Genomic DNA, 19,233 nt, shown 5'->3' on the forward strand with positions numbered 1-19,233 from the left:
AGGCATGAAGACTCAGCGCATACGGGAATGCCTCCAGGCACCTGGAGTGCTGAGCCCTCATGCCTCCAGCTGCCTCCTTGCAGGCGGGATGAGGTCATCAACATGGGTGCACTGGACACCCACCATGGAGAAGTACCGGAAATGAACCGAAGACAGGAGCTAGCCAAGGAAAAACAGAAACGAGAGGAAGAAAGAGAAGAAAGGTGGTGAGAAAGAGTTTCCCATGCTAAGAACATACAGGCAGAGATCCAGAGAAACCCCCAGCCCCAGACCACCACTGACCGAGACAGCAGGGTACCTGGCCTCACACGCCCTCAGGTAGGCCAGGCCAGCTTCCTTCCCGGCCCTGCCCATCCTGAACAGCGCAAGTGAAACAGACCCATGCCCATTCCCCGGCAAGCATGGTATGCCTACGCAAACCTCAACAAGTGACCAAAAGCATCGCCCAGAAACACAACCGTCTCACCACAGGCCCCCTGCTTCCTCTCTTCACCCCAGCTAGCCTGCTCTCAACACAGCAGCCAGAGGACATCCTTCTGAAGCACAATTTAACACAAGCCAGAGGAATGCAGGCTTCTGCCACCTGGTTGAAAGTAAAATACATTCTGGGCCAGGTGTGGTGGCATGTACCTGTAGTCCCAGCTACACAGGAGGCTGAGGTGGGAGGATTGCTTAAGCCTGGGAATTCAAGGCTGCAGTGAGCCATGATCACACCACGGCACTCCAGCCTGGGTGGCAGAGCAAGACTCCATCTCTAAAATAAGTAAATAAATAATTCCTTAAAAAAAAAAAAAAGGAAGAAAAGAAAGTACAGTCTCAGGAAGACATGCTGCATCAGAGCAAACAAGGCAAATGTAGGGGTGGGTTCCCAGAGCTCCGGGGAACAGGAAGAAGAGGAGACTGAGAAGAGCCAGCAATTTCTGGCTGAAGCCCCGCGTACTGAGCAGCGTCCGGTGTGTGTCAAAGAACCATGTCGATAAATGAAATATAGACAGGAGCAGTCAGGAGGGGCACAGGTGACAGAGCTGGCCAGGGCATGACATGGGTCATCAGATTGTGCCCAGCTTCCTACCAAGCTCTGTGGGGACAGCAAAGGAACTGAGGAGGAGCTCTCTGCAGACCTCAGGGCAGCATCTTTGCTACAGGCATGAGGGTGCTCAGCCCTCTACTTCCTCTCCATAGCCTCCGCATGCTCTGGGCTCTCTGGGCAGCCTTCTAACATGTGAGACTTATCACAGACCTAAACCTCACAGGGATGGACAGGCCCATGTTCCCATGTGGGACCTGGGGCCGCCTGAGAGGAGGGGCTAAGAAGTAAGGCCCTCGTTACGGGTAGGGCTCCAGTGCTGCTGCGGGTGGAGAGAAGCCCCTTCTTCGCCTGGGATGGAACTTCATCCAAAGGGCTGGAGGTGGGGGTGGGGGTACAGCATGGGGAGGTAGGGACGTGCCCTGGAAAGTTTGTGTCGTTGCTGCTGTGGTCTGAGGCCCTGCCCATGTCATGAGCTCTCTTTCTCCTCAGGAGACAGTGACCTTCTGAGGCCTGTCACAGAGACAATGGCAGGAAGTGCCCCTCCCTGCCTGAGCCACGGGGAGTCCGAGTCCGGAAGGAAGCCACTGCCTGGGCCCAGGACCCTCCCCGCTGAGCTCCTGCCTGAGGGACACTGAGGCTCTTGGCAATGCCAGAAGCTCTGCTCACCAATGCCAAATGGCAAACGTCTTCAACTGTGGGGGCTGAGGACAAATAATCTCCTTGGCTAGGACCCTCATCTTTAAGGCAGACCCCTTCTGTGAAAGACAGCCAGGCAGTACTAGGAGACACAACCCCAGCTACCCCCACCCACCACCTGCCACCCCCACCTTCTGGAAGGAAGGGCTCTGGGTTCCTCCACAGCAAGGAGCTTTTCTAAAAATAAACCCTGGTCCTTGAGCCCTTTCCTTCCTCAGTCCCCTGTGGAGGAGACAGGAGAAGGAAATATCTCGTTCTTAGCCGACCCCAGGAAGTGTGGCCTCCCTCCACCCCATGACTCTTGCTACCAGGGCCTGGTGGTCACTATGCCACAAACTCCCAAGCAGGGGTGCAGAGGCGTGGAGGGGGCAACCCTAATCATCCTCACATGGAGCCTGCCATTTTCTGGGTCTGGGTGGGTTTTGAGAAAAGCAGGTGGTACCAGCTCTCTAGTCCAGGATCTGGGGGGAAAGGATGGCACCCAAAGGCAAGTCTCCCACATTACAGGGCTCCCAGGCCGACAGCAGACACAGACACTTACCGAAATATTTCAGGGAAAATGATGCCAAGAATTCTATGAGGTTCAAGCAGTATGCCGTGACAGCACAGAGGGAGGAAGAAGAGGCTAATGTGGATCCAGGTCTTGCAAAGAAATTTAGAGGAAAGGAGCTGTTTGAAATGGGCTTGGAAGGGGAAACAGGAACCTGACAGGTAGAGGTGGGAAGAGGGAACTTCAGGATGCTGGAGCTGCATAAGCAAAGCGCAGAGAATGTACCAGCATATAAACTAGATGCGGGCAGGGATGCCTGTCTGGGCAGGACGCCTGTTCACAGTGGCGTCTCTGGCAACTGGAATAGTCCCTGGTGCATACTAAGTAACAATAAATACTTTATGGACAAATGAGTGGAGCAGAACAATTCCTGAAGATATTTTAGGTCTAAGTGAAGACCTTCGGATGAGGTGGGCTGCAAGGCCATGGTCTCTGCAAAGTCACTGCACTCTGGAATGCAGCTGTTAAGAAGGAAAAGAACCTCCTTCCTATAAGAAAGGAGACAGGAGACCAAGGCCGTGTTGAAGCAGGGTCCCTCAGAGCAATGTCAGTGCTCAGGCCATGCAGGGCAGAAGAGCTCTCACTGGGCCCTGCCTCGACTTGGCAGCCAAGACCTTTGGCAACAGGACAACCACGAGGCCCCAACCCCGCAGAACCCAAGTGACCCCTGGAGAAGCTGCAAGTCAGGGCTGAGTGTTACTATGCGCCCTTCCCTACACCCACTCCCAGTAGCTGGGACACCTTGGAAAGTGAAGTAAAACAAAACAGAAAAACAAAAAATACAATATAGCACTCTCTCTTCTTAGCACTTGGAGGCCTTTTCACAGCAACTGAAAAGAATGAGCAATTAGAGAAGATAACAGCCCACAGTGCCAGCCTGGAACTATGGAGCCAGAGGCAACTTAAGAGGCCCCATCACAATGTGCCCCGTCTTCCCAGAGAGGATGAGGGCACCTGGAGAAAGGAGGGGACTTACCTGAGATCAGACAGCAAGTGACGGTTGAGCCTGGGCTGAACCAAGGGCCCTGTGAGTCACGGGCCAAATTTGGAAAACCATGCCATGTGCTTCCAAGTCAAGACTCGGTCCAATCCCAATCCCACTACTGACTAGCTGTGCAACCTGGAGCTGATATCTGCCATCTCTGAGCCTCGGCTTCCTGTGTAAAAAGGGACCCTAACAGGCACAGCTCATGGTTACTGTGGGACTTAGCCCCATGCAGCAGGGGCTGGGTACATTAAACCATTAATCCCCACCAGCATCCTCAACTTGGCTTTGCTAGCTTCCCTTGATGGAACATCCATCCTCCGTGCCTCCAAAGCTGAAACTAGCCAATGAGTGCACAGGGAGAAGGATTCATCAAAATTTAGAAAAAAAGAAGGAAAAATCACTTTACCTCCTGTTCCACCCAACAAAGGCCTTGGCATAGAAAATGAGGCCAAAGCCAGGGTTTGTGCCTGAGACTCAGAAATACGAAATGGAAAGAAGCTTGGGAGGCCAGGGGCTCCTGCTGTCAGCTGGGGGTGGGAGGGGAGAGACTGCATCTCCCTGGGCCTTTCAATCTCTAGACCTGGCACTCCCTGAGACTCAAGACAGAGGCTCAGGCCTGCCCTCCACTCAGCCTTGGTTTCTCACTGTGCATCCAGAGGGATGGTGCATTAAAAAACACACTCATGCTTGTTTCTGGGCCACTGACCATGACTTGTGGGCAGCTGAGCAAGGCAGCAGCCCAGCCTCTGCTCTCTGCCAAAGCCAGGGAGTAGCCAGAACCTGAGCTTCCCAGCCAAGGCACAGAAGAAGCAAAACTCCTGCCTGTCCTGTTCCATGTACTAAGGGCAGAGCAGGTCAGGCTAAGCCTCAACAGCAAACAGAAAAGAGCCACCCTGGGGTGTTCTATAAACAGGAGACTAGCAGCCGTTGGGGACTCAAAGGCTGACCCAAGGAGTTTTTATCGTATTTGGAATCGAAAGCTACCAGAGGCAAAACATCGGTCTTTCCTATTTAGTGAAGAGAAGTCAATATTTGCAAAAGCATAATCAATAAATACAATCTACCCCACATTAATCAGATAAAGTCAGGTTTTTAGTGTTTTTTTAAGAGACGCGGTCTCAGTGTGTTACTTAGGCTGGAGTGAAATAGTGCGACTATGGCTTACTGCAGCCTCGAACTCCTGGGCTCAAGTGATCGTCCCACATCAGCCTCCCCAGTAGCTGGGACTATAGGTATGTGGCACCTCACCCAGTAAATTTTTTTTTTTTTTTTTTTTTTTGTAGAGATGCAGTCTCACTATGTTGCCCAGGCTGGTCTTGAAATCCTGGTCTCCAGTGATCCTCCTCCCTCAGCTTCCCAAAGTGCTGGGATTATAGGTGTGAACCACTGCGCCCAACAACAGTCCGGTTTTTAGGGGAAAAAGGAAACAGCAATAAAGTCTCTGTACCCTCAAACTCCAAAGGCTAGGGTGGCCTGCAGGGCCTCAGCTCTGGGAAGTTGGGTGCTACTGCACAGGTGGACGGCTTTACCTGTGGGTCTGAGACGGTTCCACTGATGTCCCTGTCACAGGAGGAGAAATGGGTCCCTAGGCTCACAGAAGGGTGTCAAGGACCAGGACACACGTGCCAGCATTCTGCAGGGAGAAGCACAACGGGAGAGGAGGTGAGACACCTGGACTCTGATCACTCCACACCAATCCAACTGGGAGACTCACAATGCCGATGGACCAAGAGGGTTGAACAGGGGACATCTGACTAAAGGTGTCTCCATTTTACAAAGGGACCCAGTCCAGGACCATTTAGGAGGCAAGTTCCTAACTCAGTATTGGCGACAGATATACCCCAATATTGCCCGGCACCCCTTCTACTTAGGAAAACTGCTCAGGGAGCGGGAACTGAGACTACCAGCACACACCATAAGCCATCTTATTTCAGAAGCCCCTTGGAGCTCTGTCTCAAACCTTGATTTTCACTCGTGAACTCCACTGGGATTGGAGGACTTCAGACCACAGAGGGGAGGCTGGAAAATGAGATAATGCAGGAAGAAGAGAGGGAGACATAGTCCGAGAGGATGGCATCCTGATGCCGGGGCAGGGGTGTGGTCATATTGTGGGGTGATGCAAATGGCTTCCAGCCTTCCAGCAAGCCCCTCCAGCTGGGCAGAGTGTGATCTGATTACACAGAGGCCAGAGACAAGCATTCAAAACAAAATGAAAAAAACTGGAGAAACGGACTTCCAAAGAGTCCCAGGTCCAACAGCCTCAGAGACAACAGTCTTCACAGGTACCACTGAAGCCACCACCCAACCCAGGGCTCCTACAGGGACCACAGACAAGGCGGGTAGCCCACCTCGCAGCTCAACACACATTCTTGTTTGCCTGACACACATACAAGCCTCCTGACCCGGGGCCTAGAGAGCAGGTAGCAGCCTACAGGGCTCTCCAATGACCATGACAGAGAGGCCACTTGTCTGCTGGTTATGGAAGCTGGGAGTGTTTCAGGAACTGATGCCCAATTCCAGGGCAACCCTGCTTTAAGAGCTGAGGACAGGCATGGTGGGGGTCTCCTCAGACACCAGTCCATGCCCGCTAGGGGCAAGCATGTCCCAAACAAAGGGAAATGGAATGGTGGCTGGGGATGGCAAAGTCATCAACTGCCAAGTGAGTGGCCAGACAGTAAGAGTCAGAGGAGGAAGAGTGGAATTGGGGAGGTGTGAAGATAGCTAGCAATGCACAGCAGTGGGAGGTGTGGCTGCAGGGAGCGGGCGGCTCTTCACACACCCAACCCCGCCACCGCCACTGCGTCCTGCATGCCCACCCCCATGCGGGCTCCTCTGTGGGACTGAGGCTCCATCGCTGTCTTGCCCCAGCCCCTTGTCTTCATGGCTACATGTACACACCCACATACACCCTCGACCCCCAGAACAAATGAAACAACCCACGCACCCGCAGCAGGGTGGATGCAGGTCCCAGCCCTCCCAGTGACCATGAGCAAGCTGGCCTTCCAGCCTCGCCTCTACAAGCCACCGTAGGCCACAGCTGAGGCCAGCAGCTCTGAAGTCTCCCCATGTTTGAGGTGAGGAAAGCTGTTGAGAGGGTTGAGGGTTTGCCGTGGTAACACACCCATCAATGGCGAGCCAGATTTGGTAGTCCAGCCCTTCTCCAGCCCACCACAATGCTTCTCGGCAGGTGAGAAGGGCAGTGGTGACTCACACCTCGCAGAATCAGATCCACAGGGGCTATGAGAAAAAAGCACTCTCGGAATGCAAAGAGAGGCACTGAAGGGAATTATGTTTCTGACTAAAAGTATTAAAAGTGAAAAAAGTGAATGCAGGGTCAGGCTAAGGAGCCAACCCAGTAGGCAGCTATTTGGGGAACAGACCTCTAGGGGCAGGGGGCTCAAAACATCCCTGGAAAGAAATTAAAATGTGCTGCTGGCTAACTCAGTTTTCCTCCAGTGACCCCTCACATAAATGGTAAACAGTGAACCTGTCCACTGCCCTAAGGGGACATGGAAAGTCACAACAAAACATAATTCCTTGCTGGGGTTTGTTGTGTGTAATGTACGTTCCATACATGTGTAGTCACAGTCCTGGAGGGGAGCAGTGCATCCAAGATGAAATAATACATCGTGTTGCTATTTCCCAGGAACAAATGTCATTTCATTCCTTTAAGTTTTAAATCTAAATCTTCAATACACTTTTTTTTTTTTTTTTTGAGACGGAGTCTCACTCTTGTCACCCAGGCTGGAGTGCAGTGGCGCGATCTCAGCTCACTGCAAGCTCCACCTCCCGGGTTCACACCATTCTCCTGCCTCAACCTCCCGAGTAGCTGGGACTACAGGTACCCACCACCATGCTCAGCTAATTCTTTTTGTATTTTTTAGCAGAGATGGGGTTTCACCATGTTAGCCAGGATGGTCTTTATCTCCTGACCTCGTGATCCGCCCACCTCGGCCTCCCAAAGTGCTGGGATTACAGGTGTGAGCCACCGTGCCTGGCCTAAATCTTCAATATACTTCTTGAATGATTTGGAAAACTGCAGGGGAAAGAAAAACAAAACAAAAATATACCTTAGGAGACAAGAACAACAGAAGTCAGAATGGCTTTCCTCAAAATTTTTCAGATCCCTGACTCTGTTTCAGTCCATGGAAGTGAATTAGCAAGTGAATCTGTTTCTCTATATGATTCCTATTAATAGAATATCAGTCTCTCCTCATCCCCACTAAATAAATGTCAAACAAACACTTAAAGAATACCAGTTTGATGGGGTGCCAGCTACTAGCCTGCCCAGATGTCCACACGTCTCAGGCTGGCCCTTGTGGAAAGTGTAAGTTCCAAATGAGTGGGTAGTGCTGCCGAAGTTAAACACTGCTGTCTCCAGCCTCCGTTGACATGGCGACCGTGAGGCAGGTGGCTAAAGAATGGGTAGAGAGAGACCCATACGTATGGTAGGTGACACCACGGCAAACTGTCCAGAGTGCTGACAACAGACCATGGCCTTTGACTCCATCTGGAGGCATGGTTCCTAACTTTTTTCAATTTAGATATAATTCACACACCATAAAACCCGCCCTTTTAGCCAGGTGCCATGGCTCATGCTTGTAATCCAGCACTTAGAGAGGCCGAGGCAGGAGGATCATTTGAGCTCAGGAGTTCAAGACAAGCCTGGGCAACATAGTGAGACCCCCCATCTTTAGAAAAATTCATAAATTAGCTGGGTGTGGTGGCACATGCCTGTAATTCCAGTTACTCAGGAGGCTGAGTTGGGAGGATAACTTGAGTCTGGGAGATCAAGGCCACAGTGAACTGTGATCACACCACTGCACTCCAGCCTGAGTGACGCAGCAAGACCATCCATAAACCCAACAAAACCCCACCCTTTCAAAGTATATAGGTCAATGGTTATTAATCTACTTACAGTGTTGTACAACCATCACCACTATCTGATACCAGAACATTTTCATCACCCCAGAAAGAAAGCTTGTACCCATAAGTAGTCACTTCCCATCTTCCCCTCCTCCCTGCCCCTGGCAACCACTAATCTTTCTGCCTCTATGGGTTTGCCTATTCTAGACACTTCACATAAATGGAATCATATAATATGTATCCTTTTGTGTCTAGCATCCTTCATTTAGCATAATGTTTTTGAGGTTCACCAATGTTATAGCATGTGCTGGTACTTCATTTCTTTTTACGATGGAGTAACATTCTATTATATACACTACACCTTGTTTATCCATTCATCCATCAAAGGACATCTGGGTTGGTTCCACCTTTTGGTTATTGCGAATAAATGCTACTGTGAACACTGCTGTACAAATTTTTGTGTGAACATTTGTTTTCAATTATTTTGGGTATATACCTAGTTGTTCCTATTTTTTAATAAGATAACATCACTTAATTTAAGACAAGGAATGCATCTGTATTTTGAAACCTTTCAAAACTCAAAAGGATAAAATGGGTAGAGGGTGAGAGTAAGTTTCTCTCTTGTCCCTGTTCCCCAGCACTCAGTTCCTTGCCCAGAGGCAAATTCCAGTTTCTGGCTAATCCTCCCAGAGACCGCCTATACATATACACCCTGCTTTATTTTAAAGACAGCTTGCATGGGAGGAACTTGGCAACTAGATCAGGCCGGAATCAGGCTGGAATCAGCCCAGTAACGCCAGGAAATGAGCACAGTCCAAGTGCCATCTCTCCCCTTTGTCCCAGTGTGCCCCTTGGAAAGCCATGTAGCCTAGAAGAGTCCACAGAAGTGGGTGGCAAGAGGAGTCCTGGAGGTAGATGGGTTCTGAAATGTGGCCCTCCATTTCACAGTTATGAGGCCTCACTCAAGCAAGCTGCTTAACCTCTCTGGGACTTGGTTTCTCTATTTAAAAAAGAGAGTGGATACTGGTACCTAATTCATAGAATGTCTGAAGAGTCAATGAGCTAACAAAAGCAAGTGCTTAGCACCATGCCTGGCACACAGTAAGTGCTCGGTGTTTTGCTACTGCTGTGATTACTACTGCTGCTTCACCTCACTGAGCTGACCTTCAGCTTTCTCCTCAGGAAAATGAAGGGAGGCACCTCCCAGGCACAGTTATGGTGTAGACCCGAGATCCCTGCGTGAGGGACAGGAGTGCTACAGCCTCTGAGCAGCGGGGACTCAGGGAAAGTCAGGTGGCTGAGATGTGTCTCCAGCTCCCTGCGTGCTGCTCCAGGCCCTTCTGAGGCTAGGTCTCCATCCTCTCACCGGCCCACCTCCCTGTGTTCTCCCAAGAACAGCTCTGAAGCTTCCACCATCACCCACCCTCCCACAGGCCGAGAGGAGGAGCTGGCATCATGGACCCCATGCCTTGGGCAGGCTGGCTGGCTGGATTTCTTATTTCATGACCCTACTCCGCCTCCCTTCCAGCTTCTTCAACAAACACTCTACTCCAGAGCTGAGCTTCTCTTTCAGAAGCCCAGATTATTGGAGGCAGCAGGGAAACCCTCAGAGACCTTCAAAGTGGAGAGACCTCCAGTGAAGGCGGAAGCATTTGCAGGGCCATTAAAAGGCTGTTAGGAGTGATTTTTCTCTCTGCTGGCAAGTGGCAAAAGCAGAGCCCAAAGAACCAAACCCAGACCTGGGAAAGCAGAGCAAGGGAAGAGAAACGGAACAAGCCTTGCTTAATTGTGCAGAAGTTGATGGAGGGAAAAAACCCAACACACGCGCACACACATACACATACATACACACACACACACGCGCATAACAAAGAGGAGAAATTCTTAGCCTGCAGCAGTTGGTAGCATTATGTAAAATCCCAAGCCCACAAAAATATCATTTGGATGATAAAAAGTTAAATTTAGCTAAGTACAGAGTGACTAATACTATGAGGGAGAGGCAGCACCCCCAGTTGCCTGGAGCTGATACAGCTGGCTTTTAGAAACTTTTGACAAGTAACCAGGGCCTTGTGCAGTGCAAAATAACAGATTATGTAATAGGAGGCACCACCATCAGCAATACAAAACACAGCACAAGCGTGCAGCCTTCTCCAAGGGAGGGAACAGTTGGGATCTGGCTTGAGTGGCTCCAGTAGGACCTTGCTTGGGCCATGGGAACCTGGATATTCCAGGGGCATCCAGCAGCACAGCCAGGCTTTGGAAGGGTTTGTATGAGTGGGTCTGCAAAGATCTTTTCCCAGGGTGGTTGTCAAGGACTGTTACTTTGACGGCTTTCAATGAGCCATGCCCTCGTGGAGTCCCCTCCCTTTTAATCTAGCCTGGCCTTGTGGCCTGTTTTAACCAACAGTATGCGGTGGAAGTAACACTGTGCCAGATTTGTACCTCTAAGCTTAGGGAGGCCTGGCTAAGAATTGAAAGCAGGATGCAGACAGGTATTTGTGCACCAATGTTCACAGCAGCAATGTTCACAATAGCCAAAAGGTAGGCACAATCCAGGCATCCACAAACAGATGAACAGATAAAAAATGTAGTCTATCCACACAATGGAATGTTAGCCTTAAAAAGGACAGACATTCTGGCCAGGAGTGGTGGTTCACATGTGTAGTCCCAGTGCTTCGGGAGGCCAAGGTAAGAGGATCACTTAAGGGCAGGAGTCCAAGACCAGCCTGGGCAACATAGAGAAAGCCCATCTCTACAAAAAATACAAAATTTAACCAGGTGCAGTGGCACACTACCGCGTCTCAGCTACTCAGGAGGCTGAAGCAGGATAATTCATTGAGCCCAAGAGGTTGAGGCTGCAGTGAGCCATGATGATGCCACTGTACTCTAGCCTGGTGACAGGGCAAGACCTTGTTTTAAAAAAAAAAAAAAAAAAAAGGCAGGGGGAGGGGTGAGGAGAATGAAGTGGTGTGGCCTGGATGCTTCTGCATTTGAACTCTAGGGAAGCTGAAGCCAGGTAAGAAGCCAACCACCTGTACCTCACCCAAGGGGTGATGAGGAGGGGAACAGATGTCCCAGTCAGCAGCCCTAGCAGATACAGCCAACACCAGTACCACCTCACCAGCCACAGGAGTGCAGCCAGCCACCTTGTCAATGGGTCCTCCACCTCAAGTAGTCAAGTTGTTCCAGCTGACACCAGTGGCGCAGGGATGAGCTAAGCTTACCACTGGGCCCTGCCCAAATTGCCACATTGTGAGCAAATAAATAAAATGGCTAGTGTTTTGCATCACTATGTTTAGACGCACTCTGTTAAGCAGCAATAGGTAACTGACGGTGGCCAAGCTCTCTAGCGGGTTTGCAGGAATTTCTATTCCTATCATAAGACTCATGAAGACCTTTTGCATCCTCACATATGAGAGTTGCTGAGAGATACTAGTGCTTAAATGAGTCTTAGGAAGAGTAGTCTTCCACTCCCAATATCCCAATGGAGTGAATGCTGAAATGAAGCCGGTGCTGAGTTTCAAACAGCTGTTGTGAGGCTGGGGAATTTCTCCAATGATCCTATGGAGTAAGCAGGCCGTCAGATGATCAACTCAAGCTGTCACTTAATTACATGACTCTCCATCTCTCTGTGCAGAGCAGGGGTTTGCACATTGTGGACAGAGATATGGATGGGATTCCCTGAGAGAAGTGAAGTGATCATTGGCATGGGATTGAGACCAGAGTTCCGGCTGCTGACTCTGGGTGAGTCAGCTCTGCTCACTGGGCCTCTGTTTCCTCATCTGTAGTGTAAGGAGGCTGGGCGTGGTGATCTCTGAAAGGGCGCTCTCAGTTCGGCTCCAACATTCTACAATCCTGTGATTTGGACAGAAGGAAATGCTGGCCTATAATCCAAAGCCCTGCACCAAGTCCAGTGACTTGCATCTAGGTTTACAAGGCAGACACATGTGCTCACTGGGCTCTTCACATGTGTGCTCCTGGAGCCCTGCTCTGCTCTCTGTGTCCTTCATGGATTTGTTCATTCATTGTTCAATATATCACTGTGGCAGACTCTGGCTTGGTCCAATTTCCTCTTCCTAAATCACATGTTTAGCCCCCTGGACTCCAGGTGAGGCTATGGGACTAGTTATATGAGTAGGGGAGGTCCACCACTTCAAAGCCTGGCCCCAGAATGCCCCACGCAATCTCCTATGCTCCCTCTTTCTCTGCTTACCAGTCAGCTGACTGCACAGATTCACTGGAGAACTCCAGGGGAGCCCCAGGGGATGGGAGAGCCACAGTATGAAAGGATCCTGGGTCCCCAATTCACCACATGGAGGTCACTCATAGAGCATGAAATTCATCTAAGACAAGAGTGGGGATAAGCCTTTATTGTGATAAGCCACTGAGACTAGAGGATTGTCTAGCAGTTAGCATTACTTAACTAATACATTCACCAAATTGATACTAAGTGTCAGATATGTAGGAGATACATAAGAGAATTAGGCTGAGGTCTAATCTTAGCCTTCTTAGAACTACCAGTCTAGGTGATTGTTCAGGGAGATTGGATACAGACCAGTTCTGTACTCTGCAATCATGATGGGAACCTGTTAAAGCTCTATTCATACTGCCTGCTTCCAAAAACCTTACAACATAGACTCATCACATTTTCCCACCAAACATGAGATGAGCAAAGAAAGAAAGCAACCAAATAGGAGGGAGAAAATCTCTATCAAGGTTCCAAATTGAGAACAATCTAAAAGCAAATAAGTAAAAATCTTACCTGTGTGCTTCCTGGTAGGCAAAGCAAAGAGGGAAATATGCTGGGTCACAAAGCTCTTCCCAATAGTGGAAAACATATTAGTTCATGATGCGAAACAAACGTTGTGCTTGGGAAGAGCTCTGAGGGGAATGTCCACGGGGCCAGTGTGTGAGGCAATTTGTGCCTGGGCAGGAGGCAGCAAGAGGAAACCAAGCTAGCCTGGAAAGCTGTCAGCCTCCAGGGTGTAGGGACAGCTTTGCAGCCCCGCCTGCGGCCTGACTGGCTCTTAATGGAGAGCTCCTCAGAGTAATTCTTCATCCTCGTTAATGTCAATATGGCAGCACCATGATAATGATGGAAAATATTTACATACCATACCACTGATGGGTTGTTTAGACCATCTGGCTACTGGATGCGGTAAGTATTGTCGAACACATGGCCCTTCCGCAAATGCTGTGCCTTAGTGCTGATGGAGGCCAGGCTGCAGGGATGTGAAACAGTGTCACTCAGCTGTGTCCCTGTGGCCTGTGCCCATGCTGTCAGCTTCAGTCACCTCCAGGTCAGGGGCAGAGATCTCCAACTCCTACTCCCAGATCTATCTGGGCTCAGCAATGATGACAATAGTCTAACTATTCCCTTTATCAAGGGCCTCTTCAGGACTCAAGTGCTCCAACAAGACTTAACGCAGCAAGACAGCTCTGATTCTGTGGCCACCTGGGGGATTTCTCCAGTGATCTCCTGGGACCGCTGAGAATTCTCAGAGGAAAATTCAGCACAGTTCATTTGTGTTTGAAGCAGCTTCTGCCTAAGCTTTGGCACACTCGGGAGGCAGGGACAAGGATTAGGTAGCACAACTAAAGGTTGTGCTCTATCTCTAGAAGGATAGAGGATGGTGATCATAATCGCACCTAAATGAGAATTTCTTTGTTCTATCCATGTGGCTCCATGAGCACTAATACCCAGCTGAATACAGAGGTTTTTTTCTGGGTCGATGTTAAATATTTCTTTTTTTTTTTTTTTTTTGAGTTTGGGGTGTTGGGTGGCTTGTTTTATTATTATTTTCTTACTTTTAGTAAGCGAGAAAAAGTTCTGTTGGGAGCCTGTTCAAAAGTAGCAATTTTCTTAATGGGAAGCATACGCTTGCCACCCACGTGAGGAGGCTGTGTCAGCTCAGCAACCATACTGTCCTGTGAATATGGTGAAGTCATGTTACCTACTTGACAACCGGTGAGTCAAAGGGAAACTCATCACAGGTGTCTACATGGCCTGCCGGGGTTTTGCTGCACAGCTGACAAGGGCCTTCTGAGGGCACACCTGCAGCAAAGGCCTGGCTTTGGTTTTGTCAAATATGAACCCGCAGATTTAAGGTCACCTAATAACTAACATCCTCTAAGATTTAAAATGTCCCAACCACAGCATTCAGGACCTGAGTTCGCGGACTGGGTTCAAGAGCCAGTTCTGACTCCAACTGGCTGTGAGCTTGGACAGCCCCTCACCTCCTGGAATCTATGTTTTGGCTGTGAAAGGAGGGGTAAGACAACAGGGGTCTAAGCAGCATCCTGGTCTAATAGTCACAGGTTGGCTGGCAGGCACTGGCTCAGGGCAGCAGCCTCCTTCTGGTCAAGAGTGCAATAGGGGTTCCCTGGTCTTCTATAGGACTAGTGCCTCTCTCTCTGCAAGTAGAGTGATGACCACAGACCTCTCATATGGAGAGTGGATTATGGAAGAGTCAGAGCCCTCAGTCAGATGTAGCATAAAGCTAATTCACTGTTAGTCACACCCTGGCCAGTGAGAGTGAGCTCACATCCACACCCTCTAAAGGCACTGAGATTTAGTGGCACGTGTTTACTGAAAGTAATTACAGTCTGGGATGATGACCTTTGCTGGTACAACACCTAGCACCTTAGTGAGGCAGGATGGCTGTGCAGAGGCCAAGCAATACCTCTGCAAAGCTCCTCCCTGCCGGTCAGACCCCACAGCCCCAGCAGAGACAACCCCTTTGAGCACCTACTCTGAGCCACCATGTCATTCTAAACAAACATCTGCTCTGCTCACCTGCTCTTTTTGCAAAAGTTATCTGAGCCCTGGGGAAACTGGAAAATCATAACGAAGACCACACCCAGATCACTGGGTGCTTCACTTGAACCAGCCTCCAAAACATCCGGCAGCAGGCCAGGGACACACTTCTTGTTTAAAAACAGAGAAATGAGACAGCCCCAGGTCTCCCAAGTTAGAGAACAGAATCTTTTCTCAGAACACACAGCTTCTCCAGGCCCAGCCCAGGCTCCTTCTTTGGGGAGCTGACTCTGGCTCCAGCCCTCAGAGGCCTCTCTGCTGACTCCCAAACCCCAGTGAGCAGGTCAGCGCCAGGCCTGGCCAAGCTCTCACCAGTTCAAGGAGAAATGAGAACATGGCTAACGGGCCAAGCTGTTCAAAGAGCTACAATTAGGCGGGGCATGGTGGCTCACACCTGCGATCTCAACACTTTACGAGGCTGAGATAGAAGGATCTCTCGAACCCAGAAGTTTGAGGCTGCAGTAGGACATGATCATGCCCTCCAGCCTGGGCAACAGAACAAGACCATGTGTCAAAACAAAAGAACAAAACTCAAAAAGCTCCATTTAGTTTCTTTATTCTTAGATCTTTCCTACTTCTTAGTGTTCCTTTTGTTCATGAGATGATAGCTACAGTGAATCATACCTTTTTTGTGTTTGTAGTTAAATACGCATAAAATAACAATTACCATATTAACTTTTTTATTTTTATTTATTTATTTTTGAGACAGGGTCTCACTCTGTCTCCCAGGCTGGAGTGCAGGGGCATGATTACCGGTCATTGCAACCTTGAATTCCTGGCTCAAACAAACCTCCTGCCTCAGCCTCCTGAGTAGGTGGGACTACAAGCACGCACCACTACATCTGACTTTAACAAATTTTTTTTTTTTGTAGAGAAAAGGTCTATGTTGTCCAGGGTGGTCTCTAACTCCTGGCCTCAAGCAATCCTCCCACCTCTGCCTCCTGAGTCACTGAGATTACAGGCTTGGACTACCATGCCCAGCCCATGTCAACCTTCCATTTGTTTGTTTTTGAAACAAGGTTTTGCTCTGTCACCCAGGCTGGAGTGTAGTGGCATGATCTTGGCTCACTGCAACCTCTGCCTCCCAGGCTCAAGTGATTCTCCCACCTCAGCCGCACAAGTATCATAGTTGGGACTACAGGCACACGCCACCATGCCCAGCTAACATGTCAACCATTTTTAAGTGTACAGTTCAATGGTTTGAAGGACATTCACAATGTTGCACAATCATCACTGCCATCTACCTCCATAACTTCTTCATCTTCCCAAACTGAACTTTGTACCTATCAAATACTAACTCTCCATTCCTCCTGCCCCCAGCTCCCTGGGGAACCTCTTTAGAGATGATGTCAATTGGCCTGGCACGGTGGCTCACGCCTGTAATCCCAGCACTTTAGGAGGCTGAGGCGGGCAGATCATCTGAGGTCAGGAGTTTGAGACCAGCCTGGCCAACATGGTGAAACCCGGTATCTACTAAAAATACAAAAATTAGCCAGGCGTGATGGCTCATGCCTGTAATCTCAACTACTCAGGAGGCAGAGGCAGAAGAATCGCTTGAACCTGGGAGGGAGAGGCTGCAGTGAGCCAAGATCATATCATTGCACTCCAACCTGGGCGACGGAGCAAGATTCCGTCTCCAAAAAAAAAAAAAAAGAAAGAAAGAAATGACATCAACTTACAGATGTGGGAAATCCAAATCACAAGCCTGTTGACAGGCCTCCTGGTCACATCTGAGCTCCCCCAAAAACATAACCTCCCTGAAGGTAAGCTTCTGGTGTTTCTTAGATACTTGGTGATAAACAAGTTGACAGAGGAGGGGCAAGGCAGCTGCTGCCCCCACCCTTTACCAGGAACGAACCTTCCAGACCACAACCTGACTACAGGAATCCAAAAACCCAAGAGCCCTTCAGTGATGTGCAAGTTGGCAGCTAATGGGAATGAACAGTCTTAACTGGCTATGCCAGGAACTACCCTACAGCCTGCCCTTTGCGGTAGAAAAGGCTCTCACACAGAAGGAGTTTTCTCCAGATTTTTATTTTACTTAAAAGCTCTTCCTTGCCTGGGGTTTTGAGGTTGAAAACCACTGCCTCACAGTCACACATTGTAAGTGGGAGTGTAAATTGGTACTACCTTTATGGAGAGCAATTTAGCAATTGCTAACAAAAATAAAAGAAAAACACTCCTTGACCCAGCAATACTACTTCTGGAAATTTATTCTACAGACATGGGAGTATATTTGCATGAAAACCTACTTATCGAGATGCTTGCTACAGCACTGTTTGCTTCCCACCTTCTGCTATTACAATCTAAAACCCCATCAACAGGGACCTGGTTTAACACATGATGGTCCATCCATGAGCAGAATACTAAGCCCACCATTACAAGAACTGAGCAACACTACATGAGCCAACAGAGAACCATTTGCAGGATTTATGTATTGTAAAGTCAAAAAAAAAGATGCACAACAATAAGCAGTCATTTGTATTTAGCTTTATTTTTAAGTAATATAGGCCAGGCAAGGTTGATCACGCCTATAATCCCAACACTCTAGGAGGCCGAGGTGAGAGGACTGCTTGAAGCCAGGAGTTTGAGACCAGCCTGGGCAACATAGCAAGACTCCATGTCCACAAAAGTAAAAAAAATTAACCAGGTGCAGCAGCACATGACAATAGTCCCAGCTACTCAAGAGGCTGAGGCAGGAGGACTGCTTGAGCCCAGGAGTTCGAGGCTGCAGTGAGCTATGATCACATCACTGCTCTCTACCTTGGGTAACAGAGCAAACCCTCTCTCTAAAGAAAAAATAAAATAAAATTAAATTTTTAGGCCGGGAGCGTTGGCTCCTGCCTATAATCCCAGCACTTTGGGAGGCCGAGACAGGCAGATCACTTGAGGCCAGGAGTGGGATACCAGTCTAGCCAACATGGCAAAACCCTGGCTCTACTAAAAAATACAAAAATTAGCCAGGTATGGGGGATGCATTCCTGTAATCCCAGCTACTTGGGAGGCTGAGGCACAAGAATCGCTTGAACCCAGGAGGCAGAGGTTGTAGTGAGTGGAGATCGCACCACCGCACTCTACCCTGGGCAACAGAGCAAGATTCTGCCTCAAAAAAAAAAAAAAAAAATTAAATTTAAAATTTAAAAAGTGGCTGGGCACGGTGGCTCACAACTGTAGTCCCATCACTTTGGGAGGCCAAGGTGGGTGGATCACCTGAGGTCAGGAGTTCAAGACCAGCCTGGCCAATATGGCAAAACCCCATCTCTACTAAAAATACAAAAAATTGGCCTGGTGCGGTGGCTCACACCTGTAATCCCAGCACTTTGGGAGGCCGAATCAGGCGGATCATGAGGTCAGGAGATTGAGACCATCCTGGCTAACACGGTGAAACTCCAACTCTACTAAAAATACAAAAAATTAGCCGGGCGTGGTGGCGGGTGCCTGTAACCCCAGCTACTCGGGAGGCTGAGGCAGGAGAATCGCTTGGACCCGGGAGACGGAGGTTGCAGTGAGTCCAAGACTGTGCCACTGCACTCCAGCCTGGGCGACAGAGGGAGACTCTGTCTCAAAAAAATAATAATAATAAAATAAAATAATAAAATAAAATAAAAATAAAAATACAAAAAATTAGCCAGGCATGGTGGTGTGCACCTGTAATTTCAGCTACTTGGGAGACTGAGGCAGGAGAATTGCTTGAACCCAGGAGACAGAAGCTGCAGTGAGCCAAGATCACACCACTGCACTCCAACCTGAGCAACGGAGCAAGACTCCGTCTCAGAAAAAAAAAAAATTTAAAAAGTAATATATATTAATATATAGAGAGAATCTCTCTGAAAGAGGACACACACACAAAACTAGCAACCATTGCTGTCTCTGGGAAGGAAAACTAAGATATTGAAGACGGGGCGGCAAGAAGTCTTATGTTTGCCTGTAGCTGCTTTTCATTTTGGTACCAAGTATAATGCATTACTTACTTACACAAATAATATTTAATATATACATGATCTTTATATTTTATTACTTAACTGTAATCTATGAGTTTGCAAGTTCCATAAGGAATGTATCTAATTTATCTTCAGAATCTTGCTAATGTCTGGTACAATGTCATGCATAGCCTTTTCAGTGTTTTGTTAAAAAAAATTTTTTTTTTGAGACAGAGTCTCGCTCTGTAGTCCAGGCTGGAGCACAGTGGTGAGATCACAGCTCACTGCAGCCTCGACCTCTTGGGCTCCCTTGATCCTCCTGCTTCAGCCTCCCGAATAGCTGGGACTACAGGCATGTGTCACCAC

The 19,233-nt window shown here is 48.9% G+C and overlaps 1 protein-coding gene across 4 annotated transcripts in view; it reads right to left on the bottom strand.

The window, feature by feature from the left end:
* The window catches only part of PITPNM2 (phosphatidylinositol transfer protein membrane associated 2), a 168,026-nt gene that overhangs the window by 122,027 nt on the left and 26,766 nt on the right, over nt 1-19,233 (bottom strand). For all 4 annotated transcript variants that reach the window (XM_045366710.3, XM_045366678.3, XM_045366709.2 and 1 more), the window contains exon 2: nt 4,794-4,897. The gene's annotated coding sequence lies outside the window, so the exon portion shown is untranslated. The remainder of the gene's footprint in view (nt 1-4,793; nt 4,898-19,233) is intronic.

The sequence above is a fragment of the Macaca fascicularis genome, chromosome 11, assembly GCF_037993035.2.
Source record: "Macaca fascicularis isolate 582-1 chromosome 11, T2T-MFA8v1.1".
In the NCBI taxonomy this organism is placed as follows: Eukaryota; Metazoa; Chordata; class Mammalia; order Primates; family Cercopithecidae; genus Macaca; species Macaca fascicularis.